Consider the following 22254-nt stretch of genomic DNA (forward strand, 5'->3'; position numbering starts at 1 on the left):
TGGATTTGATCCAGACCCGTTCTTCCATGGGGGTACTGCACGCATGGAGATGATAACCTCCGCTCGCACTAGGAGGATGAGGCGGGCTGGGCTGCACATCCACATCAAGTGAGGCTGCAGCACCCAAATTCAGGGTATCGGGGTCGCACAAACCCAGGGTATCTGCTACAGTCCTTCTCTTTTGGGCTGAGAAAGCTGATGCCTCCCCCAGAACGGCCTGCCTTGGAGCAGGAAGCGATGGAGGCGTCTTCTGGAGGCTGTGGCTTCTGCCAGCCAACTTTCATCGCCATCTCACTTGGAGCTTGCCACTGGCAGCTTGCACAATGCTATGCGCAGCCGTCACCCGCACTCCAAGCAAAGCCCCACAACTCACATCTGCCCAGATATTGTAAAGCCATCTTCACGGGCAGCTCAGTTGAGTCCTTCTTGTCATATGCCTGTGATATCACTCTTATCAAAGGGATTTGGTGGGAGGTCTGAACACATCCCCTTGTGCCAGTCCTCCAGTGTTTACGGTCATAGGGCAAGGTGTATTTCCCCCAATGATGTTATTTTCCCACTTGCGTGATTTCCCGTGGTTATGTTTGTGAGGGCAGCCAACTCAGATTATCTTGGAGGGTCCCCAGAACATCACCCACCTACCAGGTGTTGCTGGCTGCATGAAGGGCTGCATTCAAATACCTTCAAATTTACAAATCCTTTTGGCTCAAGCCTCCACCCCAAATCCTGAGTAAAAGTAAATATGAGAAGGTACCACATACCTTTCCCCCCCAAAAAATCAGCCTTCCAAAAATGGGGCATGTGCCTTAAATGGGGAATCTGAATTTATGTCTACAATAGCAGAAGTGGCATTTCTATTCAGGCAGGGCTAAGGGAATCACTGGGCTTCATGGTTTGTTGCAATCTATTTGATTCCTGATAATTGCTCTTCATGCAGGAGGTGCTAACCACTCTGCTTTTTATGGTCTCAGTGGTCCATAAATCAAGCTGTGCTTTCTTTAGCAAACTTGCTCTTTGTTAGCTAGTCCTGGTTTCTCGTCTCCTATTTCACTGCCCTGCAGATTATTTTTTCACAATTCTAGATCTTCAGCAGCAGCTACAGTTTCAGCTTTTGGCTGAGTATCCAACAGCTGCAAAAGCGTTAAAACTGTAGCCTTTGCGTGAGCATCCAAGAGCTGCAAAAGGGTTAAAACTGTAGCTTTTGCCTGAGCTAGAAAGGGAGCATGAGTGAGCTGAAGATTAGGCTCTGTCCCTTTTGTATGTAGCTGTAATTCTGGGAAAAATCATTTCTTTGTCATCCTGTCTTCCTGTCTCTTCATTTATTGGGGCACATGGCATGTCAGAAAATTATGGTACATTTCCTCATTCCCTGAGCAACAGTACTTTCCACTTGTGAGCTCAGAGTCTGTGTGTGTGTGACAGGAGCTCAAGTTGGCCCAGGCCAGGAAGGTGCAAACCCTGTTTGAGGTGAAATACCCAGTTCAAAGGACAGCCACGTAAAAGAGGCCAACTTTAATAATTAGGGGGGAAAATGCTGCAATGCTACTGGAGGAGACAAAACATAAAATACAGGTTTTAAACACACTAACACCTCTCTTTTCACTCTCATGCCTGCCCTGTGCTCACTTGCTGGTTCCCAGCTGGTTCCAGCAGCAGGCAGGTCCCTGGTCTCCTCACGGTGCTCCTCCGGGTCCCTGCCAGGCAGGAGTTGCCACTGTCTCTGCAGGTAAACTCCACTCGTCCTTGGAGGTTTTGGCTTCTCTGCTGGTCCTCAGCAGGTTGCCTCTGCCCCACAGGTCCAGCCTTTTCAGCTGCAGCCTCCAAGGAGCAGACTTCAGTGGACTCCAGGAGGCCACAGGCTGGCAGGTGCATATACACATGCACGTGCCCTCTCCGGCTCCGCTGCTTGTATCTCCTCCCCTTGGTGTCCTCAGGAAAAGGTCTTTTCCAGCAACACCCAGAGGGCAGATGCAATGAACCAGCCCACCCCCAACCCCCCTACAATCCAGCCGTTAATCCTTTGCCCAGCAGAGCAAAAAAACCATCCAAAACACCTTCAACATTGAGCATCAAAAAAAGTGATATACCCACATCATTGTCACAAGGTGAAACAAAGAAGACATTTGCTGATGCCAGGTGGAGAAAACACTGGATAAGTCAAGGTCCTGTCCTCGCAGGTGCAATCCTTTCACACCCTCTCCCACCGACCCCTGTGAAGTCTGATGAGCCAGTGTCCCTCCAACCTGTTGCTTTCCCTCATTGCCAGTGAGTAAAGCAGCCCGAGAGCCCAGGGGTGCTCTCTGTGCCCAGCCTATTGGACAAGCAATTCCTGATCTAGTTTCTGCCATAAAACTTAAGTGAGTTTAGCTGTATGGGTGCTGCCCCTCGTATTTGCTCAGCTCCAGGGATGCCCTTACCAGCTGCCTGGCTCCTGGGCTGGCACTGCCTCTTGGCCCTCTTTGCAAGGTCTTTATTGGAGTGGCATGTGGGGCCTTTCTGCTGAGTCCTTCCCACTAGAGATACAGTTATCTAGTCCAGGAGAAGAGCACTTTTCCTCTCTTTCTCAGCTCACCCTCCCCACTTGCCATTCATTCAGCCTCTTGGTACCTCTACATGAGATGCTTAACGCGCAGAAGACTAAGTCTGCTGTGCATTAGTGTGGCGGGCAAATCCCTTCTAGCCTTAAATTTAGTCCCATTAATGTCACTAAAAAAAGGTTGTTTTTTTTCTTTCTATTTTTTTGCACTGTTCCTGGAAGCACTGGGATACCAGGTCAATGCATGGAGTGGATGGAGCAAGCTCCAGTTGCACCACCCAAAACCAAAAAAAAAATCTGCTCAGTATAGACCTCCTATGGAGGACATATTAGAGACAGTCACCTGCCCTGGGGAGCCCGCCTATGTGTTCATCTGCGCTACTGCACAGTAACACCGAAAACAGTGCATTAAGTTTAGTACCTGTCATTACAGCTACTAAACGTAATGCACCCCAGTTAGGGTGCATTAATAAACATGTCGATGCGCCCTGCGTTCAGCCCCAGCAATGTCTGCAAGTGCTAATTGGAGGTTGAATGTTTATGCAAATTAGTTTTGTAGCCATGCTTTTTTAGCTCACGCCTAGCTGGTAGCAGGGGCCCTTTCCCATAATGCTTCTAAGGGCTCTGTATATTTTGCCAAGAGAGGGCAGCAGCAAGCACCTTCCCGTATCGTAATTCCCAACTTTGCGGGCCCCATGGTAACCACTCGGCACAGGTAACGCTGTGCAAGCAGCATCAGACTGTGTTCTGGGTCGTGCCAAAGCCCCTTTGGAAAGCAGAGCATCCTGCGGCCGTGAGCTGTGCTAGAGGATCAACGGTGAGCCCCGGGCTTTACATCGCAAGCTTCTGTGGACAGAGCTCTCCTTAAGCTGCCATGAGACAAACCCCTGGGATGAGAGAGGTCCTGTTTGGGGGTACACAGGCTCATCAGATGTCATGACTTGCCGACCGGCTCCCACCTGCTCTGTGTTTTGTAGTTCTGGGCACGGTGGGTGCATCTACACGTGCCTCTTTTCAGCAGGCTTAGCCTAAAACAGCCATTTTTAAGGCACGTTAAGGGCGTGTGTCTACACGTGCATGCCCTTAATGCAACTTTAAAATGGAGATTGAAGCCTATGTGAGCCTCAATTTGATACCTGCATACCGCGGGTATCAAACTTAGACGCGAATAGTTAAGTTGCATTAACACAGGTAAAGACATGCTAATAAGCAAGTGTGTGTCAATGGCTATACAAACGGCATTAATGCGCATTAGTGTGTCTGGACATGCACTAATGAGGCTTAGCTATTTGCACCTGACTTTAATAGATCTTACAGTGCATTAGCGCGTCCACGTGTAGATCCGCACCTCAATTGCCTTAATGCGCCTTATGCAAAGGTGTGTTAAGTTTAGGTGCAGGTAAGTACACACGTGGACATGCCCACTAAGACGTGGATTGGTAGACATGGCAGGAGACTCAGCAGCCTGGCTTCTAGCTGAAGTCTGCAGGACCTGTCAGCTCTGAAAAGCAGACCCAGGATCAGGGAGCTGGAGAGACACCACAGAGAGAATGACGATGGGAAAAGACGTGTCCTCTTTTGGCACATCCTAGTCCCACAGCTTGGCCCAGCATCCACCCAAGCTCCTTCTTTATTGCAAGCAGCTCACCTTCCTCCTCATTTACACTTTCAGACTTGGTGAGTTACCAAGTACCACTTCAGACTTTGGAAACCCAAACAGTCCCCACGCTGGCATCCTTGCCAGTGACAGCAGCCATCCGACACCTCAAACACATGGTGGCCCTTTAAAAGCCACTTAAAACCCATGGGCCACAGAGGGATGAACCATAAAATTGCAATTAGAGCAGACAGTTGTCATCTCTGTGTGCACGTCCCCGAGACAGAGTTGTGAGGCAGGGCGCTTTAAAAAAGAAAAAGCAAAGCCCGTGTTCATTCATTTGCATTTAGATAGATATTTAAGCCTGTGTTATTAATAAGGGGACTTTGATGTATGAACCACAGCCCATTTGGGTGGCTGTCCTCGCCTCTCCCTTCCCTTTTCGCCTCCTGCCCCCAACCCTTGCCTTTGAAGCACAGGAGGGGAAGATCACCGGCTAATTTCTGTTTTGTTTGGTGCAGTGAGGATGATGAATGAGCTTGGCAGCGGCTGGGTAAATTGGAAGCTGGAGTCGTGGGATGATTTGGGCTTGTCTGGCTTGTTTGCAGTGGGATTCATCTGAAGTGATGATTAGCTGCTTAGCAGCACGGGGTAAAACCCAGGCCTGCCCTGTTGTCGCTCTCCACGGGGATGGGAGGTGATGGCTGGAATTGTCTTTGCTTCTGCTCATTGTTGTGTTTTTTTGCATCGTGGAGGTTTCTTTTCACCTCCTTTCCCCCCGCTTCTTATGCAGGCAGCATCCTCGGGGTGAAATGGCAGCCTCTGCGGGTGGAAAGAGAAGGAATAGTCTGTTTGTCTATTTTTAAGGGCCAAATGACCCTGAGGTGGCTGATGTCCCCCATTGCAGCAGGGGAGCGGGCATCAGGTTCTGGGTGCAATGCCCAGCTCTTCTGCGGGATGGGTTTTGAACCCAAATGTGGGCCAGCTCTGTCACACTTCCCTTGTCATCCCTTCCTCTGGGAGCAGAGGTGTTTATCAAGGACTGTTTAGTCTTAAAAGGGGTAGCAGACCCCACCTGGTCTGTGCCTATTTCCCTGCCCTGTAAGAGAGGGGTATAGCAGCTACTGCTCTGCACAGCCATGGGAAGCTGAAAAACATTTGGAAAGCATCTTCTCCTCTTGAAAAGGAGAGCGCCATGGGAGCACAGGCTTTTCACTTGAGGGCACTCTCACCTTCCCTGGGGAAAGATCAGCTGTGGTTAGTAATTAAACCCTTTCACCTCTCGGATTTGGCCTTCCCTTTTCCAGCGATGCCTAGTGAGATCGGGTCAGACTTTTATAGGAATGAGAATAGCACCATCGGTGGGTGGCTAGGCTAGAAATGTCAAATGCTGCCGCTTCAGGCCATGTCCTGATGACCAGCTGGGACTGGGAAGGAAGTTTTCCTCGTGTTCAGAGTGGCACAGCGGGGTGCTTTGTGCCGCTGCCAGGGTAGACAGCTTGCCAGTTTGTTCCAGGACTGGAGTTTATATCTGTCCCTAAGATGTAGATCCGACCTACTGAGCGGGGCCTGGACCACTTTTTAAATAGCAGTGCAGACTTGTCTCCTGGCCTGTCCTGAGGGGGGCTGGGCAATTTGTGCAGCAGACCGGGCATGCAGTCATACGAGGCAGTGGTACAAGGTCTTGGAAAGGCGTGTAGCGGAGCAGAAAGCGATGGCGTCGATTTGGGGTGAGGTTGGTTGGGGAGTACGGCAGCACATTGGTGGACAGGACCCAAAATGCAGTGGGCTAAGGTGAGAGGTGTTGGCAGAGCTGTCTCGGGGTCTCAGGGGTGCCATCACGGTGCTTTGGAGAGACAAAGGGCAACCAGCCCTTCGGCCTCCTGGCTCCGCAACTCGGCTTGGACAGGACACGTGCTCTGCTCGCGGCTGGGGCATCCTAGCAGACATCAGGACTGCTGGAAAGCGTGGCTGTCAGAGCCAAGTTATACCCAACCCTTGGCTCAATCCAAGCCCCCTTGTAGAGACAAGGTATGATTGCCACCCAGCACAGGGGAGTGAAGGTCCTGTGCTCTGGCAGGTTGGTGGATGTCTGAGGAGCAGGCAGGGCTCAGCCCTGTGGCTCTTACCCTCAGTAGTTGTAGAGCCAGTAATGGGGCTATATGTGAAGCGAGGGGCAGAGGGAGCATGTAACTCCAGCCTGGGTAGGTTCTGTATCTCCCTGCCCCTATTAGCAGGGCTGCCAGGAGCAAGGGCTGGCAGCTCTGCTTATATCCTATCCCAGGACCCCCCAGAGTCTTTTCATGTGATGCCAAGCTCTGATTAAGCTATTTCTTTTTTACCCACCCTCCATGGGCATCTCATGGAGGAGATACTGTCTCTGCTGCTGGGGGTTTCTCTGGAGAGGGGATGGGTTTCTCCATCTGGAAATGTGCTTCTCCTTGCCTGTGCAGAGCACAAAGTGGGCTGTGGGTGCTGCAGCTGAGGTCTTGCGGGGGTGAGAGGGAAGGTGGTTTCCCACTGAAGGCCAGAGTACAAAGGGAAGAGATTCAGGGGAGAGTGAGGCTTTGAGGGGGCGTGGGTGCGAGTCCATGCCTGGCTGGGATGGGGCAGCCCCCCCGGACATGTCTCCCCTGGCTGCAGGGCAGCGGGGCTAGTGAACTCCCCATGTTGGTTAATAAATCGGGGCAGGGAAAGGGGCTTCTGGGCATGGGATACAGCCAAAGGCGTGGGGAAAAGTGCTGCACACCCCCTCTTCCCAAGGGCTCTCTCTGCCCTGCCTGCCTGGCCCTATAATATAGTGAAATAGGAGTTTGTTCCTGTTCGGAGGTGAATGCATCTGAGCTAACTCTGCCTCACAGCCCCAGCTACCAACATTGCCGCTCTCAGGAGCTTGTGTGGGGGCTTGGAGGCACCCAATTCAGACGCGAGGATCTCTGTGTAAATGAGCTCCAGGCAAAAGTGATGCTTCTCAAGGGGGGTGATGTGACCAGATCCGAGCAGGACACGGCTCCCTCTCACTCACAAGCATTAAGGAGATGGCACTCGGTTGCCTGCTTAATACCAAACTGTAGCAGCCCAGAGAAGGGACAGGACCTACCAGAGGCTGTGCTGAGTGTGTCTTAACATCAGCGGTGGGGTTTGAACCTGCAACTCCTGAATCTCTGCAGATCTGCCCTTCCTTTGAAAGGACTTTCCAGCCCAGGCACTCTGGGGACCCACTGAGCACCATGTAGGATGCTTTACAGTGCAAGCCAGCGATAAATACTGCTAAGAAGGGCATCCTTAGCCCACCTTGTAGCTTGGTGGTGCAACCTCAAGCCCCCGATTTTGCTCATCCACAGCCATCAGTATTGTCTCTCAGACCAGCCTGGCAGAAGAAATTGGGCTTTCCTCCTTTGCATGTCATGGAGCAACAAAGCAGCATGGCCTGGAGCACCTGCCACCCCCCAAACACACAGGGGATATTGGGGGGGTGGTGTCTGCAAGGCTTTGCAGCCGCTATTTCAGTCTCTCCCTCCAAATCAAGGGGAAACCAAGCGCTGCTCTTGCTCTGGGGGTGCAAGATGATTTTTCCGAGGCAGTTGGGAAGTGTCCGGCATGTGGGCCTCGCCTCTCGGTTTGCTCCAGCTAAACGGGCCTTATTAGGGTTGCCATGCTTACGGGTCACGTGGCTCCTTTTGCTGCACAGACCCCAAGTGTCATCCGGGAAGGGGCTGGTGACTGGCTGCCGGATGGAATAAATTAGCTCCTATTAGTAACTTGGAGGAGGCCTGGCTAGCGAGGCTTTGAGGAAGGGCAGGGAGGAGGGAGGGCATGTAAGGCCAAGCTTTCATGCTCAGAGGCTGCAGAAGGGGCCTGGCAGCATGGCTGCTGTTGTGCTGGTTCTCTGGGCACACACTTGTATGGGTCCTTGAGTGTCTCCAAGGTGTGCAATTGTGTGCGTTTGTGGGGGCATGTCTGTTCACATATAGAGGGCTCTGTGTGTGTGTGTGTGTGTGTGTGGGCATGTCTAGGTATCTGTGTGCATGTTTGCACATGCATGTGAGTGTTTGACTGTATGTGGGGGGAGGTGGAGATCCAGGAGTGTGTTTTCACAAATGCTTAAACATTGCTGTTTGCTTAATGTGGCTACGTGTGCACGCCTGGGTGTTTCAGGCCATGCACTGGTAGAGGTGTACAGGGATTCACATGCCCATGGGCATGGGATTTGCACCCATGGGTGCAAACTGTGGATATGCAGCTGTGTGCATGTGCTTGCATGCACAGGGAGACATGTGGGTATGTGTGTGTTTGCAGCTCTCTGTGTGTGCAGGGGTGTTCATGTGTGCAAGGCTTAGGTGCATCTGGGTGTGTACGGGCTTTTGCATAGATGTATCCGTGTGCAGATGCATTTTACTGCTTGTGTGACTTGAGCTCACGTGCTTTGTCCCCTGACATCCCGGCTTGCTGTACTTGAGACACAACGCCGACTCCTTCCAGCTGCGGGGTGTCTCAGGGGACAGGCCCAGCTGTGGTGCACAGCTGTGGCAGTAGTCGTAGCTGTGACTTGCCTTTCCTAGCCTGGGCAGAGGCGTACCAGTGAGCTGCTTCTTCGATGGGCGCTGTGGCTCGTCCTCGACCTCTGAGGAAGACCGCATTGGCCTTGTGCTGCTTGCTTTCAGCTTGCGGCCGCCAGTGCGGTTTACCTCGGATGTGCCGGGAATGGCTAATAGAGTCCGAGCTGCTTTGCAATGAGCTCCGCGTGCGGGCTGGGAAAGCTGCTTCTCAGCGACGAGGAGCACCGGGCGCTGGGAGAGCATCCCCCACAAAGGGCAGGTGCCTCGAGCTAACCTGGATCTGAGCAGAGGCCTGTGGCAGAGGTGGCGAAGGCAGTGTCATCTGTGGACAGTCAGGATCTCTCCTTCCCAGACGTAGCAAAACCTTTGCAGGGGACCAGCCTCCAAGAGGAGCTCACTTGGCTTTCAGGGGCTGCTTCTTGGCTGTGCAATGAGGCCTCCCCACACATGAGTCCATGCAAGCCTAGTGGGACTCATTCCTCACGTGGGCAGAGGGCATGAACCCAGCCCAGCTTGTTAATGAGCAAAGCTTTTTGCATGCATTTGATTGAGGGCCCTGAGATCCCCATAAGGGCTGACGCCCCGTGCCTACAGGAGGTTCATCCTAGCTCCCTTCGAAGCTCCCCCAGTTCCCACCATCCTATCGCTGCATCTGGCAGGCTGCATTTCACCGGAGAGGACCAGGATGGAAGAGGTTGGCAAACCAAGCTCCTCCCATCCTGTGTTGGTTTAAGGCATGTAGGCAGCAGCCAGGATGGGGAAAGTGATGCCAGCTGTTCCTGTCCATTGAGTCTCATGGTGCTGAGTATTTAGGGTGGTTCAAACAAGAGTCCGGGGCTTCCCAGTTCGCTCCCGTCTTTATAACGGGCTGAACCGACCCTGCGGCTCCAACCGCACTCGCTGTGCACGCAACGTTTTTTGGCCTCATGATCATTGTAAGCACAGAGGGGAGTCAGCGGGGTGATGAACCAGCTCCTGGGCACAAGGGGACTCTGTTACTACAAGCAGGTAGTGAAGATAGGAGGCAGAGAGGGATCTGAAAGGCAGGTACCATTGCCATCCATTGGATGCAAGGCCGTCTCTTCTCCATGCCCCAGTTTTCCCTCTTTGGGACCTTGCTTTACATCTGGGGTGCGGAGAAACCCAATGGAAGCTGCTGAATTTCACCTAAGTTTTGTACCAGAGTGGCAAGTCAGCCTCGGACTGCTCTAAAACCCAGAGCCTGTAAAAGCTTGTGCATGAATAGGATGGAGAAGCAGGCAATGTCTGTACACTAGTGCAAAAACCCACAAGCCTCTGTCACTGCTCAAGGTAAAGCAGACTTCATTCGCCTCCCAGGTCCCCGTCTTCTTTGCAGACCAGGCACTAGAGGGCAACATCACATATTCGTAGATAGGATTGCAATCAGGATTGAAGCTGGGTGCAGGTCGTAAGCCCTTTCTTTACCGTCCTGCCTAGTCCTTGCTCACGTTTGAGGATATGGAGAAAGGTTTCTAAGAGCCATGCATGGTTGCATGCATACGGATGGGCTCCATTGGTGCGGTAGAAAAGAAAATGGTCCTGACTTTCCATGCAAGCAGAAAGCAAATGTTGTGGAAGGATGGGATGCAAAAATGGTGCAGTTTGGGGAAAATCGGTACTGATTATTTTTCATGTATGTGTGTAACCCTGCTTCTTGTTCGAGTGAGAAGCCTGCGTTCGGTTACCCTGCTAACGAGCACCAGAATAACCTGGGTCCCAGTGATTATTGCTCTACAAATTGCTTCACTTCCGTGTGCTTCAGTTTCCCCTGTTACACTAATAAGATCGGCCAATATTAGGATTCATAGCAATATCAATCTTTTAAAATTCCTGGAGATTGAGGAGGGCAAAGCTCCGTGTCAGGGCTGAGGCACTAGCAGCGTCCTCTGAACTTGTGATCTGAACTTTATCTCCTCTTCCCTCGCCTGAGCTTGGCCCGTCAGGCCTTCGCTGTCATCTGAACGGTAGGAAGCCACTAGAAATAGTGGAGTTTCGGAGAACCTGGATGTGAATGAACGGGTGTGAAGCCCCGCACCAGCATCACCCGGCTTTGAACACAGAAGAGTGTGCTGCCCAGCAGGACACACTTTCCACTGGCTACACTAGGCTAAAGATGACTTTTGTAGCTGGATGGCAAAGCAGATTAGAGCACACATGCCCCAGCGAGCCAGTTCTGACAGCTGGATCAATATGCGGTTCTGGCAGCCTCTTGCTACCGCGGGGAAAATATCTGGCTTGCAGCTGACCTCTTGCTGGGGAGCATGAATGTGGGAGCGTTGGCTTGTTCAGGGTGGGCCCCTTGGAGGTCTTCTTGAAGGGTAAAAAAGGCTCTGCAGACAAAGCCCAGGGCACAGAGGCTGCTTGCTGCAAAAAGGGGCATCTCCTCCCTGCTCTGACCACTCTGGATTGATTGCAGTTCACTTTAACCCTTGGTCAGGTGCTTTGGGAAGAAAAATAACTGCTGCAGCAAAGCCGGGAGCCCCACTGCAGGCGCTGGGAGGTAACACGGCATGCAGAGAGTGTCAGCTTTTCCAGGGCCCTGTCCAAGGCTCTGCAAACACTTTGATTCAATTATGATAATGACCCCCTGAAAGATGAGTATTAATTTGATCTAGCTGGCCTCCGCTCTAGGCCGACTCTGCTTTTCCAGGCAATTTAATAGACACTCTTAAGGTCTCTCTGACGGGAAACCCAGCACGGCGGGGGTCTGCTGCTTCGCTGTCCGTAAAAATGACGGTGAATTCACCCTGCAGCAACGCTGCCAGAAATGATGGGGTTTCAGCCGGAGCAAGCTTGACCCAGCACGTGCCTAGATTTGATCTGGGACACACCTGCAGACGGGGCTAGCCTCTCTTCCCCCTGTGAAGCGCGTAAATGCCTGAAAAATGCCGCAGAGAAAAGGTGGCTGGACCTTCCTGCCCCTCAGTATTTTTTTGTGACTTAGCCTTCATGGTCAGAAGTGGATGCATACATGGTTTTTAAGGGGCTGATCACACTCAGGTACCTAGCTCCACTTAGATGCCCAAATAGGTGGAACAGGGCCTGGGCGGTACCATCTCTCTCTGATGAACGGAGGAGGAGCGCCAGAAGCTGGCTGGCAGCAAGGATAGCAATTCTCCTGGGCTACCCAGCAATTGCACACATTAGGCCCCCCAGCCCATCTACTTCTAAATCAGTGCGTAGCATTTTTCACCTGTAGGCAAATATCGCTGTACCCATTTTACAGAAGGGAAAACACAGCCCTCAGTTGAGACAGTGACAGAATGGCCAGGGCAAGAGCAGACTCCTGGTCTCTCCCTCCAACACCCCATACTACCTTGCAGTTGATTTGAACAGAAGTTACTCGTAGCCCGTATAGGTACTATGCTGTTACAGGGGGGTGTTATAGCAAAGAAAACATTGACTAGCGTTGTCTGGCCCAATTGCAGCTGTATGTTTAATTTTATCATTGATATTTAATAATAGGTCTAAGAGATACTGAGCTCCTGTGGAGCAGATTCTCCTCTCTGCAGAGCCCACAAGTACAGCAGGACTGGGCGCTTTTCAGGATCTGGCCGGATGATGATTACTAATAGCACCATCTTCGTATCCTGTCTCTAATTGCTGGTGCCACATCTGCAGCTGATGCTTTACCAAATGACATTTGCTGCTCTTGGGTGTCTCAGAGCGGCTGCAAGGCTGTGGGAGAAATCTCCACTGGGTGCAGGCAGTGGCCCCGATCCCGTATTTGGCTCTGGGTGTTGTCAGCCTCCAATGCAACACCAGGATGGGGGGACGCCTGCCTGCCTGTCGAGCCTTGCCGTAGCCGGTGAGGTTTTGCTCCCGGGGTCCAGCGGCGCATAGTTATTGCAGGATGGGGGCCAGAGCTCAGGGCAGGCTCCTCAGCATTACATTTACTGGGCTGGGAAGAGATTTTCTTTTGTTTCTGCAGCTCAGGTGCTGTATATGGATGCGAGCAGGCTGGGAGCCCGCACGGGCAGAGCTATGCAGAGGGACTGAATCCTCCGTTCATGTCACTCAGCACAGCTGTATGGAAAGTCAGCAGGTCTGTCCTGATTTACACCCACTAAGAAGCAAGCCAGGGATCCTCCGTGCAAGCGAATGTGGGAAGCTTGACCTCCTTTTGTCTGTAGGCTGAGTCTGTGGTTCGGTGGGGGGGGAGTTGACAGCCTGCAGCACAGACCCACGCTCTCCTTTCAGCTGCTGTGCAGGGGCAGGGCTCTCAACCTCCATGGAGAGGCTCTTTTGCCTGTTATTCCTCACTGAAAAAGTGCTGGCTGAAAGGGAGCAGCCTTTGCAGGACGTGGCCTAGCCAGCCTGCATGCAGCTCCCTCGCCTGTTGCTACTGAGGGATTTTGGTGGCGACAGAAAGGCTTGGCTGCTGGCTGTTTGAGTGTGAGCTGGTGTTGGGGCCTGTGCAAGTGTGCATGGCAGGATGCTGTCTCTTGCGCTGACCTGGTGTGTGTGTGTGTGTGTGCGTGTGTGTGTGGTAGAGCACAACTCCCAATGGCAAACAAGTGCTCCCAGTTAGCGTGCATTTAGCAATGATGGATGTCTTCTGAAATGACCGGTAGGAAGCCTCTTAGTATCAATGATGTTAGGGGGCTGGGGCATGTGACTTGTAAGGGGAGGCTGAGGGAAATGGACTGATTGAGTCTGCAGGAGAGGAAACCGAGGGGGATTGAATAGCAGCTCACACCTCCCTGCAGGGGGGCTGCAAAGAGGATGGGGCTGGGCTGGTCTCTGTGGGGACAGATGCCAGGACAAGGAGCAATGGGCTCAAGCTGCAGCAAGGGACGTTAAGGTTCAATATTAGGAAAAACTCCCACCAGGAGAGTGGGAAAGCACTGGAACAGGCTGCCCAGAGAGATGGTAGGAACTCCATCCTCAGAGGTTTTTAAAACCCAGGTAGACAAAGCCTGATGATGTAGTTGGGGCTGGTCCTGCTTGGAGCAGGGGGTTGGACTAGATGTGACCTCCTGAGCTCCCTTCACACCCTCTTTTCTCTATGACTCTATGTTAGCATCACCATCATTAGGGTTCAGAGTCAACGTGCAAGGTGATAGTGAAAAGGTGCGTTCTTAGATTTTCCAGCTCCAGGCTGCCTGCCCCCGAGCCTGGAAAGTGCCTGTCACCAGATGTGCTAGATCATATTGCTTTTGAGGATGCCTTTAGGTTTAGAGAGTAGTTCTGGGTGAATGTCAAAGCAAGCTCTGATTGTATAAAGCAATGAACCAGCTGGACCGGTCAAAGTACTTCCAGGCTGTCAGGAAAACTGGCAGTCGGGGCTTGAGTTAGTTAAAACTGTGAAGCACCAAGTGATGGAAGGAAAAGCAGAAGGGTTCATGAGGATTATTGAAGCCGGGGGGCAGTTTGCATCTGTGTTTGGGCAAGATACCTGCCATCAGTTGGGGTGGGAGAAGCAGGGGAAGTGAAAGGTGGGCTGGAAATGGCTGATGGAAAGGTGATGTTTCTAGGGGCTGACAGAGCTCGGCTCGCCTCCGTGACTTGAGAGCATCTTCTCAATGCAGCTCAGAAAGCCTGAGCGACTGTGCTGTAAAGAACATGCTGTTCAAGCCTGACCAAAAACAACCCCATTTGGGGGCCTTGGCCAGGTCCTTGATGGATGCGCAGCCACCCTGGTGCAAGTCTGGAGTGACTCCACGGAGTGGGACTGATAGAAACACACAGCTCCTCTGGTGAAGCCACAGCTGTGCCACAAGGGAAGTGGCAGGGTGGCATTCCCCATTCCCTCGCCTTCGATGCCGCCCCATCCAGCTGCCTCCACTTAAGGCCTCAGGAAGCCGTTGGCGCTAATGGCGAGAGCTGTCATCTCCGCTTGGAAAGCAACCGAGGCCTTTCTGCCCGTGCCAGCTGCAGCGCTGCCGCAGCTGCTGCAGACGGATGCTGACGGAGCAAAACAGTAAGCCCATCCATCCATTTGATATAGGTCCTTAAATAGCCTTCACAGTGGGGGCATCTACACATGCACATTAATGCACAGCAGTAAACTCCGGTGCATATCATGACAACCTGTATGGCTTCTGGGGCACCGTGTTTACACATGAGCCTGGGATTGCAGCACATTGAACCAGGGCAGAGCAGCCCCAGCTGGCAGGAGGCTTGCGGGTCAGCCTGCCAGCCTGGGGCTGCTCCAACTCAGCTCAATATCCTGTGGAGGAGCTGGCTGGGGCACAAGGGTGCTCCAGTGTGGGGCTAGCCAGCAGGCAGCCCCAGCACTGAAGCACCCTCATGCCCCAGCCAGCTGGGTCCATGTCTACATGTGCATTGCTGCGCACTAAAAAACCGCACAGCAGAGTAGTACTCATATTTGCAAGTACTAACCTGCTGCAGAGTTTATTAGTTTATCGTGACCTAATAGAGTTTATCGTGACCTAAACGTGTAGACGTTGAGATGTTTACTGCAGAGCTAATTAGGCAGCTCCACAGTAAACATCTTGTATAGACGTGCCCGGAAGTACCAGATCATTTTATGACCTTTGTTGTATTTATCCTCACGACTGTGCAATGGATTGAGCTTTTTGCTCAATAAGAGTTCTAAAAAAATCCCCCCCAAAATGGCTTGGAGTTCACCTGAAATGACATTTTTTTGGCAAAAGGTGCTGAAAAGAACAATTTGTCATGGGTTAAAGGAAACGTTTGGTGTTGTTTTGGAGCTTTTTTTAAACCAGCAGGTGTAGTCGCGCAATACAATGGAGGTTGATTAAACAAAAGAGCCCTGAACATCAGAAAATCAAAACGGCCTTTTAGAAAGGGCCAAAAAATGTTCACTTTTCTTGATTAAAAAAAAAAAAAAATGAATCAAACAGTCTGGCAAAGTGGTCACCTGTTTACAAAGCACAGTGGTTCGCAGGAGAGCAAGATGCTTGACTCCCAAGCTCCCAAGTCCAAATCAATGCCCTTTATCCATCTTGTTGGGCTTGAGTCAGGAAGGGTCGTCCCTGCACTTCCAGGAAACCCATCCAAGAGGGAACCGAGCCGGCTGTGTCTCTTTTGCACACCTGTGTGCTGCAAGACTTAAGCCTTGTCCTTTGTAGAAACTTTGTGGCAGCCATGGAGAGAGGTGTGATTTTTATGGCACTTCCATAGCAGCCGAACCCTAGCATAGGTGCTGTTGTGCTAGGGGGAGAAAATGGCCTGTTGCTGGCATTGCTTATTTTATTCGGGGACCTGGTATAAGTTATATGGGCTGGGATAGCTATACCAGCAAAGCTTTCCTAGGCTGGAGTAGCTAGACAGGAGTCTGGGATTACTTTAGCAAAGGTCCTTTTGGGCTGGGATGTGTAGGTCGCGCCAACAGCACACAAAGCAGCGACGTGGCTGGCATCATGTCTAGCTGCTTTGGATGCCCCAGAATAGCCAGTTACCCATTTACAGCCAGGTCAGTGGGGGATGGCCTTCGCCTTGGGTGGGGCGTGGGATGCAAAATCACACTTCTGTGTTACCTGGACTCTGGGGTTATTTGCTCTACACCTGGGAAATCCCTATAAAGCCCTGAAGGGAAGAGCCAGATAACTCTCAGAGCTTCAAAGCCACTGATGACAGCAAAGTAGCTAATGAGGGGCCCAATGCCAGGCTCGACGGGAGCCTGATTCTCCAGCTGCAGGATGGACGCGAGTGCTCGTGCCTCTAGTGAGAATAGCCTGGACCCCGTGAGAAAGGAAGGGGATTGCATTGGGACCTGGGGGTGGCACTGGACACTGAGCTGGGGATGATCCAGCAGTGTGCCCTTGGTGCCAAGCAGGCGACCGGCATCCTGGGCTGCATCGGCAGGAGCGTTGCCGGCAGACCGAGGGCAGCGATTCTTCCCCTCTATTCAGCACTGGGGAGGCCGCATCTGGAGTCCTGTGTCCAGCTGTGCCCCCACACAGAAAGGATGTGGACACACTGGGAAGAGTCCAGGGCAATGGAAATGGTTGTGGGGCTGGTGTGGAGAGGCTGAGGAGAATGGGCTGATTGAGTCTGGAGAAGAGACGACCGAGAGGGATTGAATAGCAGCCTTCACCTCCCTGCAGGGGGTTGCAAAGAGGATGGGGCTGGACTGGTCTCAGTGGGGACACATGGCATGACAAGGAGCAATGGGCGCAAGCTGCAGCAAGGGAAGTTGAGGTTGGATATTAGGAAAATAGGAAGGCAGTAAAGGACTGAAACAAGTTACGCAGAGAGCTTGTGGGCTCTCCACCCTTGGAGGTTTTTAAGAAAATAATTCTCACTAGCAGGGTGAAGCACTGGGACAGGTTACCCAGAGTGACTGTGAAGTCTCCCCAACCTCAGGGTTTTAAAGCCTAGCTCAACAAAACCTTGTCAGGGATAATGTAGCTAGCCTAGTCCTACTTTGAGCAGGGGGTGGACTAGATGTGACTTCCGGAGGTCCCTTCACACCCTCATTTTCTATGACTATGATTTACAGGGACCTCAGAGGGAAGCAGAACCTGCTCCTTATTCTTCACGGTCACTGCCCCTGCGCAGAGGAGCTGGAGACCAATACAGGCACTTCTGCAGCACCTGCGTGTCTGCCTGGGATGTGAGGCCATGCAGACACCATGGAGCAGCCCCGAGCATGCATCCTGGCACTGCTCTCCATCCTGAGCAGACCTATTGGCACATGCTTAAGGCTGCTGCAAGGCTACGGTGACCCATTTCTGGGATCTGGAGCATGTATTCCCCGTAGGGGTTCATACTGCTGCCCTGGTGTGAGGCATGGGGGTGGTGCCAGCGTGCCCCGTGTGTATGCAGCACGAAAGGTAGTAGGCATATATAGAAGTGGACATGTATGGAGAATAAGACTGGAGAAAGGGGTGGATGCAGGGAGTGGACGTGGTTTCCAGCTGAGTCACATCACAAGGGCCTACCTGGTCCCTGCACAGAGACGTGGGGACTCTGTACGAGACAAGACACGTCAGAGCATCCTCCTTTCCAGCGCCACAATATTTAATTAGCTGAATAACACTGTCCCCGTTAGGAGCGGCAGTCGGTGTCCCTGCTGCCGGGTGACTTCTTCCCTAATCCTGTAGCTGTTCATCACGGCAGCAGAGATTAGCACGGCATGTGAAATACAGCTGACAGTTTAGTGGAAGTTTGCACAGATGCTACAACATCTGTCCCGCTTTGCAACAAGATTGCACGGGGGTGATGATGAGGCTGGCGGGGCAGGGGGCGCGAGTAGCTTTCCCAGCAAATTCTTCTTCCTATGTGGTGCTGGGGTGCATGTGGCTTGGGAGGGAAGGGGCAAGTGCAGGAGAGCCTGGGTGGAGAGGTGTTCCTGTGGGCATACAGGGTGCCCTATACCTTGTGCTGTGTTCTTCCCAGCTCTCCATGGATGATTACATGGGTTTCAGGCACAGGTTTGCCTTTCATTGGACCTCCAAGGAACAGCCCCCCCTTGTCCCGTGCGATCCAGGACATGATCCTCCCTTGCCGGGGGAAACCGGCCGTGTAAACCAGAGGCTTGTTTCCTAGCTGGCGTGAGAGAGATTTGGTGGGAGTTTGCACCGCGGGTGGGAAGTGATCTTATCATAAAACGCAGCCCTTGCCGCTGGCTTGGCAGCCTCCATTAGGAACATCAGAGATGACTTTTTGGGCCAGCGTGGAAGTCTTTCCGGTCTGCTTGCTCTCCAGATCCAGCTGCTTGGCAGGACTGGGTGAGGGAAACTTGCTGGGCTGTGCCAGGAGCATCCCGCTGTGTGCTGAAATGAGGCCTTGGGAGGTGATATGGGGATTTCAGCCTCCATCCTGTGTGTCTGACTGGGGACAGAGAGTTTCTCCAGCAGCAAGGGCTGGGACATGGAGGAGTAAATCCACGAGTGAGTCCTCAGCTGATGGCCACGAGTTATGTTGGGGCCTGGCCGTGCCTGGGTGATGCCCAACTGCTCACGTTGCTCACATGGGTCAGAGCAGGGCGGTGCTGGGCTGGGTGAGCCACAGCTAGGAGGACACATAGCAAAGCTAGTGGGGGAAACCGAGTCACTCTTTTCGAGCCCAAGCTGCCCGTCGTCCCTAGCACGAGCGTGTCTGGTCCACAGTTTTGCACTAGCACTTGTGCATCTATGAAACTATGAAACTAAGCTATCTATCCCATTGACTTATGCCAACTGTTTTGTTAGGTGTGCCACAAACTGAGCCTTGTGATCTCCCCGAGTGCCACTCCAGTCCCTGTCCCCTGCCTGATCTCCTGCTGCGCTGTCTGCTCCCAGCCCTGTACTCTGCCCAATCCGCTGCTCTGCTTTCTGCTCCCTGCCCCGTGCTCCTTGCCCAATCCGCTGCTCTTATCTCTGCTCCCTGCCCTGTCTGCTGCCCACCCCACATCTGCCGTGGGCCACGCAGCGGCTGCTTGTGCCACTCGTGGCATCCATGCACGCTTGCGCTAGCATTTCTTCCACGAAACGCATGAACCTGAGGCTAGCGCCGTTCCCTGTGGTGTGAAGGCAGGAGTTACTCCTCCCGGTTCATTGGCGTCAAATCAGCCTTGACCTGGAGGCAGCCCCGCCATGAATGTTTCCCAGCCTGCAGTGTTGCAGCTTTAACTTTTTCAGGCAATCCCTCCTTCCCCAACACCCCTCCAGCAACATAACAACCTAACCCGAAGTGACAAGACATCAGCGCGGGCGCGAGTGCAGAAAAGCAAAGGGGGCGGGGAGCCGGTCGGCGGTCGTGAGCCCAGCCACAGGTGACCTTCCCGAATCGGGAGCCTCACAGCACCACATTGACGGCTAGTAAAGCGAGTAGTTCATCTTGTGGTCCACCATGACCCCCAAGTCCCTTTCGTCCATAGTGCTGGCCAGCGTAGCACTGCCGAGCCTATAAGGATGCTGCAGGTTTTCCCTCCCAAGGTGGAGAACCTTGAATTTTTCAGTGTTAAATCCGTGAAATCCCAATTGGGAATGACAGGGCAAGGGCCGTGCGGATAGCTGGGGTCTGGCGGCACGCTTGCAGGGAGCTCAGCTCTCAGAGTAAAAAGGAGAGAAAAAGGAAGGGGGTGCAGGGGGTCGGACCTGATGATCTGTTTAGGCCCCTTCCGACCCTAAGCACTATGAAACTATGAAAGTATGAAGATGGAAAGTTTGTCTTCTCCGAGCCTCCCTGCTTATAAAATAGCTGGCATGTCTCTCTGTGCTCTCTCCGAAATCCCCTTCTTTAAACGCATGCTGAGCGTGGGCCTGAGAGCCTAGTGACGCCCGTGCCATCCCACCTGCTCACTTTCATGGGTGTCATGGGGAGATTGGGGTCAATAATCAGGCTGATTCATTAATAGCCACAGTAGCCCCCCCGCTCTGGCTGGACAAAGCTGGCCTGGTGCTGTTCGGCAAGCACCCAGCGGGCTGGGCAGACCGTCCTTGATCTGGTCTGGCCGTGGCCATCTGCTTGGAGATCAGAGAGCCGGACTCAGCTGTAGCCGGGCGCAGCTGCAAGGATTTGGGAGCTTTCCGTGGGCTTTGCTGAGCACCTTGCAGCAATTTGTGCCTTTAAAGGACCCAGACTGCTTCTCCGTTCCAGCTCCTCTCGAACCTGACATCTTCACCTTGCCTGCAGCTTCTTACCTTGGCTTCTGGATTCAGTTTCTCCCCCTCCTCCCTCTGCCATCTGCCTGATTTATTTTTGTCTCTATTCTGTGCTCTTTCACTAAGCCATTAAAACCTGCTGATGTAGTTTCTGGGAAGCAGCATTACCTAGCGTGAGCGTTTACTGACCTAGAGATCCAGCGCTTGCACTGACCCGCTCCTTTGCTCATGCATATGTTGGGGGTCAAGGACCGGATCTTGTTCCCATTTGCATTGCAGTAGCACCTTTGAGCCCAAAGATCACACCCCAATGTAGTCTTCACACCCAGAGTGAAAGGGCACCAGGTCACAGTTACTTGACAAGCAAGGTAGTAAAAAGAAAGATGATGTTCCCATTTTGCAGGTCCAAAGAGTGCAAGTGACTTGCCCAAGGTCACACAGGGGATCTGTGGCAGAACCAGCACCCAGATCTCCTGTATCTTCCCCGCATGCTCTCACAAGCGGATGGTGTGTACTCCTCCGCCTTTCCAATTCCTGCCTTGTAGAAAGGCTGCAAAGCTCTTCTGATTTCTGTGATTTCTTGGTTGTTTGCAGCATTAATGACATCCTGAACATGCTTCCAGCCTCAGCTCACCGCTGTTGTGTGATTTCATAGATTTCGTAGACATTTGGGCTAGGAGGGACCCCGGAGGATCACGGAGTCCAGCCCCCCGCCCCAGGGGCAGGAAGTCAGCCAGGGTCACAGGATCCCAGCAAGAGCATCCAAATGTGTCTTGAAGGTGTTCAGTGTAGGTGCTTGAACCGCCTCTGGTAGCAGTCTAGTCCAAACCTTGGGGGCTCAGACAGTAAAGAAATTCTTCCTTATGTCCAGCCTGAAACTGTCTCGCAGTAGTTTATGACCATTCGACCCTGCCATCCCTTGGGGCGCTCTGGTGAACAAACGTTCCCCCAGATTCTGGTGGTCACCCTTGATAAACTTATAGGTGGGCATCAGATCACCCTTGAGCCTGCGCTTTTCCAGGCTAAAGAGTCCCGTGGCTCTCAGCCTGTCGTCGTAAGATCTGTTTTCCTGACCTTTGATCCTGCGCGTGGCTCTCCTCTGCACTCTCTCAAGCTTCTCCACATCCTTTTTGAATTGTGGGGCCCAAAACTGGACGCAGCACTCCAGCTGCGGCCTCACCAAGGCCGAGTACAAGGGGAGAACGATGTCCCGGGATTTGCTGGAGAAGCATCTATGGACGCAAGCCAGCGTTTTGGTCTCTTTACTAGCCGCAGCATCGCACTGACAGCTAGTAAAGCAAGTAGTACATCTTGTGGTCAACCATGACCCCCAAGTCCCTTTCGTCCATAGTGCTAGGCAGCATAGCACTGCTGAGCCTATATGCACGGTGCAGGTTTTTCCTCCCAAGGTGGAGAACTTTGCATTTTTCAGCATTCAACACCACCAGGTTCTCGTCCACCCATTTGCTGAGCCTGTCGAGATCCGCCTAGATCGCCTGCCTGTCCTTAGGCATGGATGCTTTACCCCAGAGTTTGGTGTCATCAGCAAACTTGGCCAGTCCACTTCTGACACCAATGTCCACATCATTAATGAAGATGTTAAACAATGTAGGTCCTAGGACGGAGCCTTGTGGGACCCCACTGGTCACAGCGCACCAAGACAATTGGTTCCCATCCACCACCACCCTCTGGGTCCAGCCATGGAGCCAATTCCCCAGCCAGCGGATCGTGGTGAGGTTGAGGCCGCAGTTAGCCCATTTAGCCAAGAGGTGATCGTGGAATGGGCACTGGGGTAGAGGGAAAGGATCCAGTACCTTCGGCTAGTAGCACAGCTCTCAGTGAAAAGTCAATCCTCACCTCCCAGTCAAGACTCAGACTTTTTCTAGCCAGCCAAATGCCTGCTTAGGAAGGCATCCTTTTATCTATTTATTTGTCTATCTATCCATCTACCCACGTTCCCATCTACTTATGTGTCCTACATCCCCTTTGAATCCAACTACATTGTACCACTTGATAGGCAGA

At 52.6% G+C, this 22254-nt stretch overlaps 1 protein-coding gene and 1 pseudogene across 8 annotated transcripts in view; one reads left to right on the forward strand and one right to left on the reverse strand.

Annotated features, from left to right (window-relative positions):
• ADGRB1 (adhesion G protein-coupled receptor B1) overlaps window positions 1-22254 on the forward strand; it is a 320747-nt gene that overhangs the window by 187763 nt on the left and 110730 nt on the right. The gene's annotated exons all lie outside the window — the stretch shown is intronic.
• LOC149869687 (U2 spliceosomal RNA) lies at window positions 2736-2866 on the reverse strand (annotated as a pseudogene).

Source organism: Crocodylus siamensis, chromosome 3, assembly GCF_052110815.1.
Source record: "Crocodylus siamensis isolate JL-2025a chromosome 3, ASM5211081v1, whole genome shotgun sequence".
In the NCBI taxonomy this organism is placed as follows: domain Eukaryota; kingdom Metazoa; phylum Chordata; order Crocodylia; family Crocodylidae; genus Crocodylus; species Crocodylus siamensis.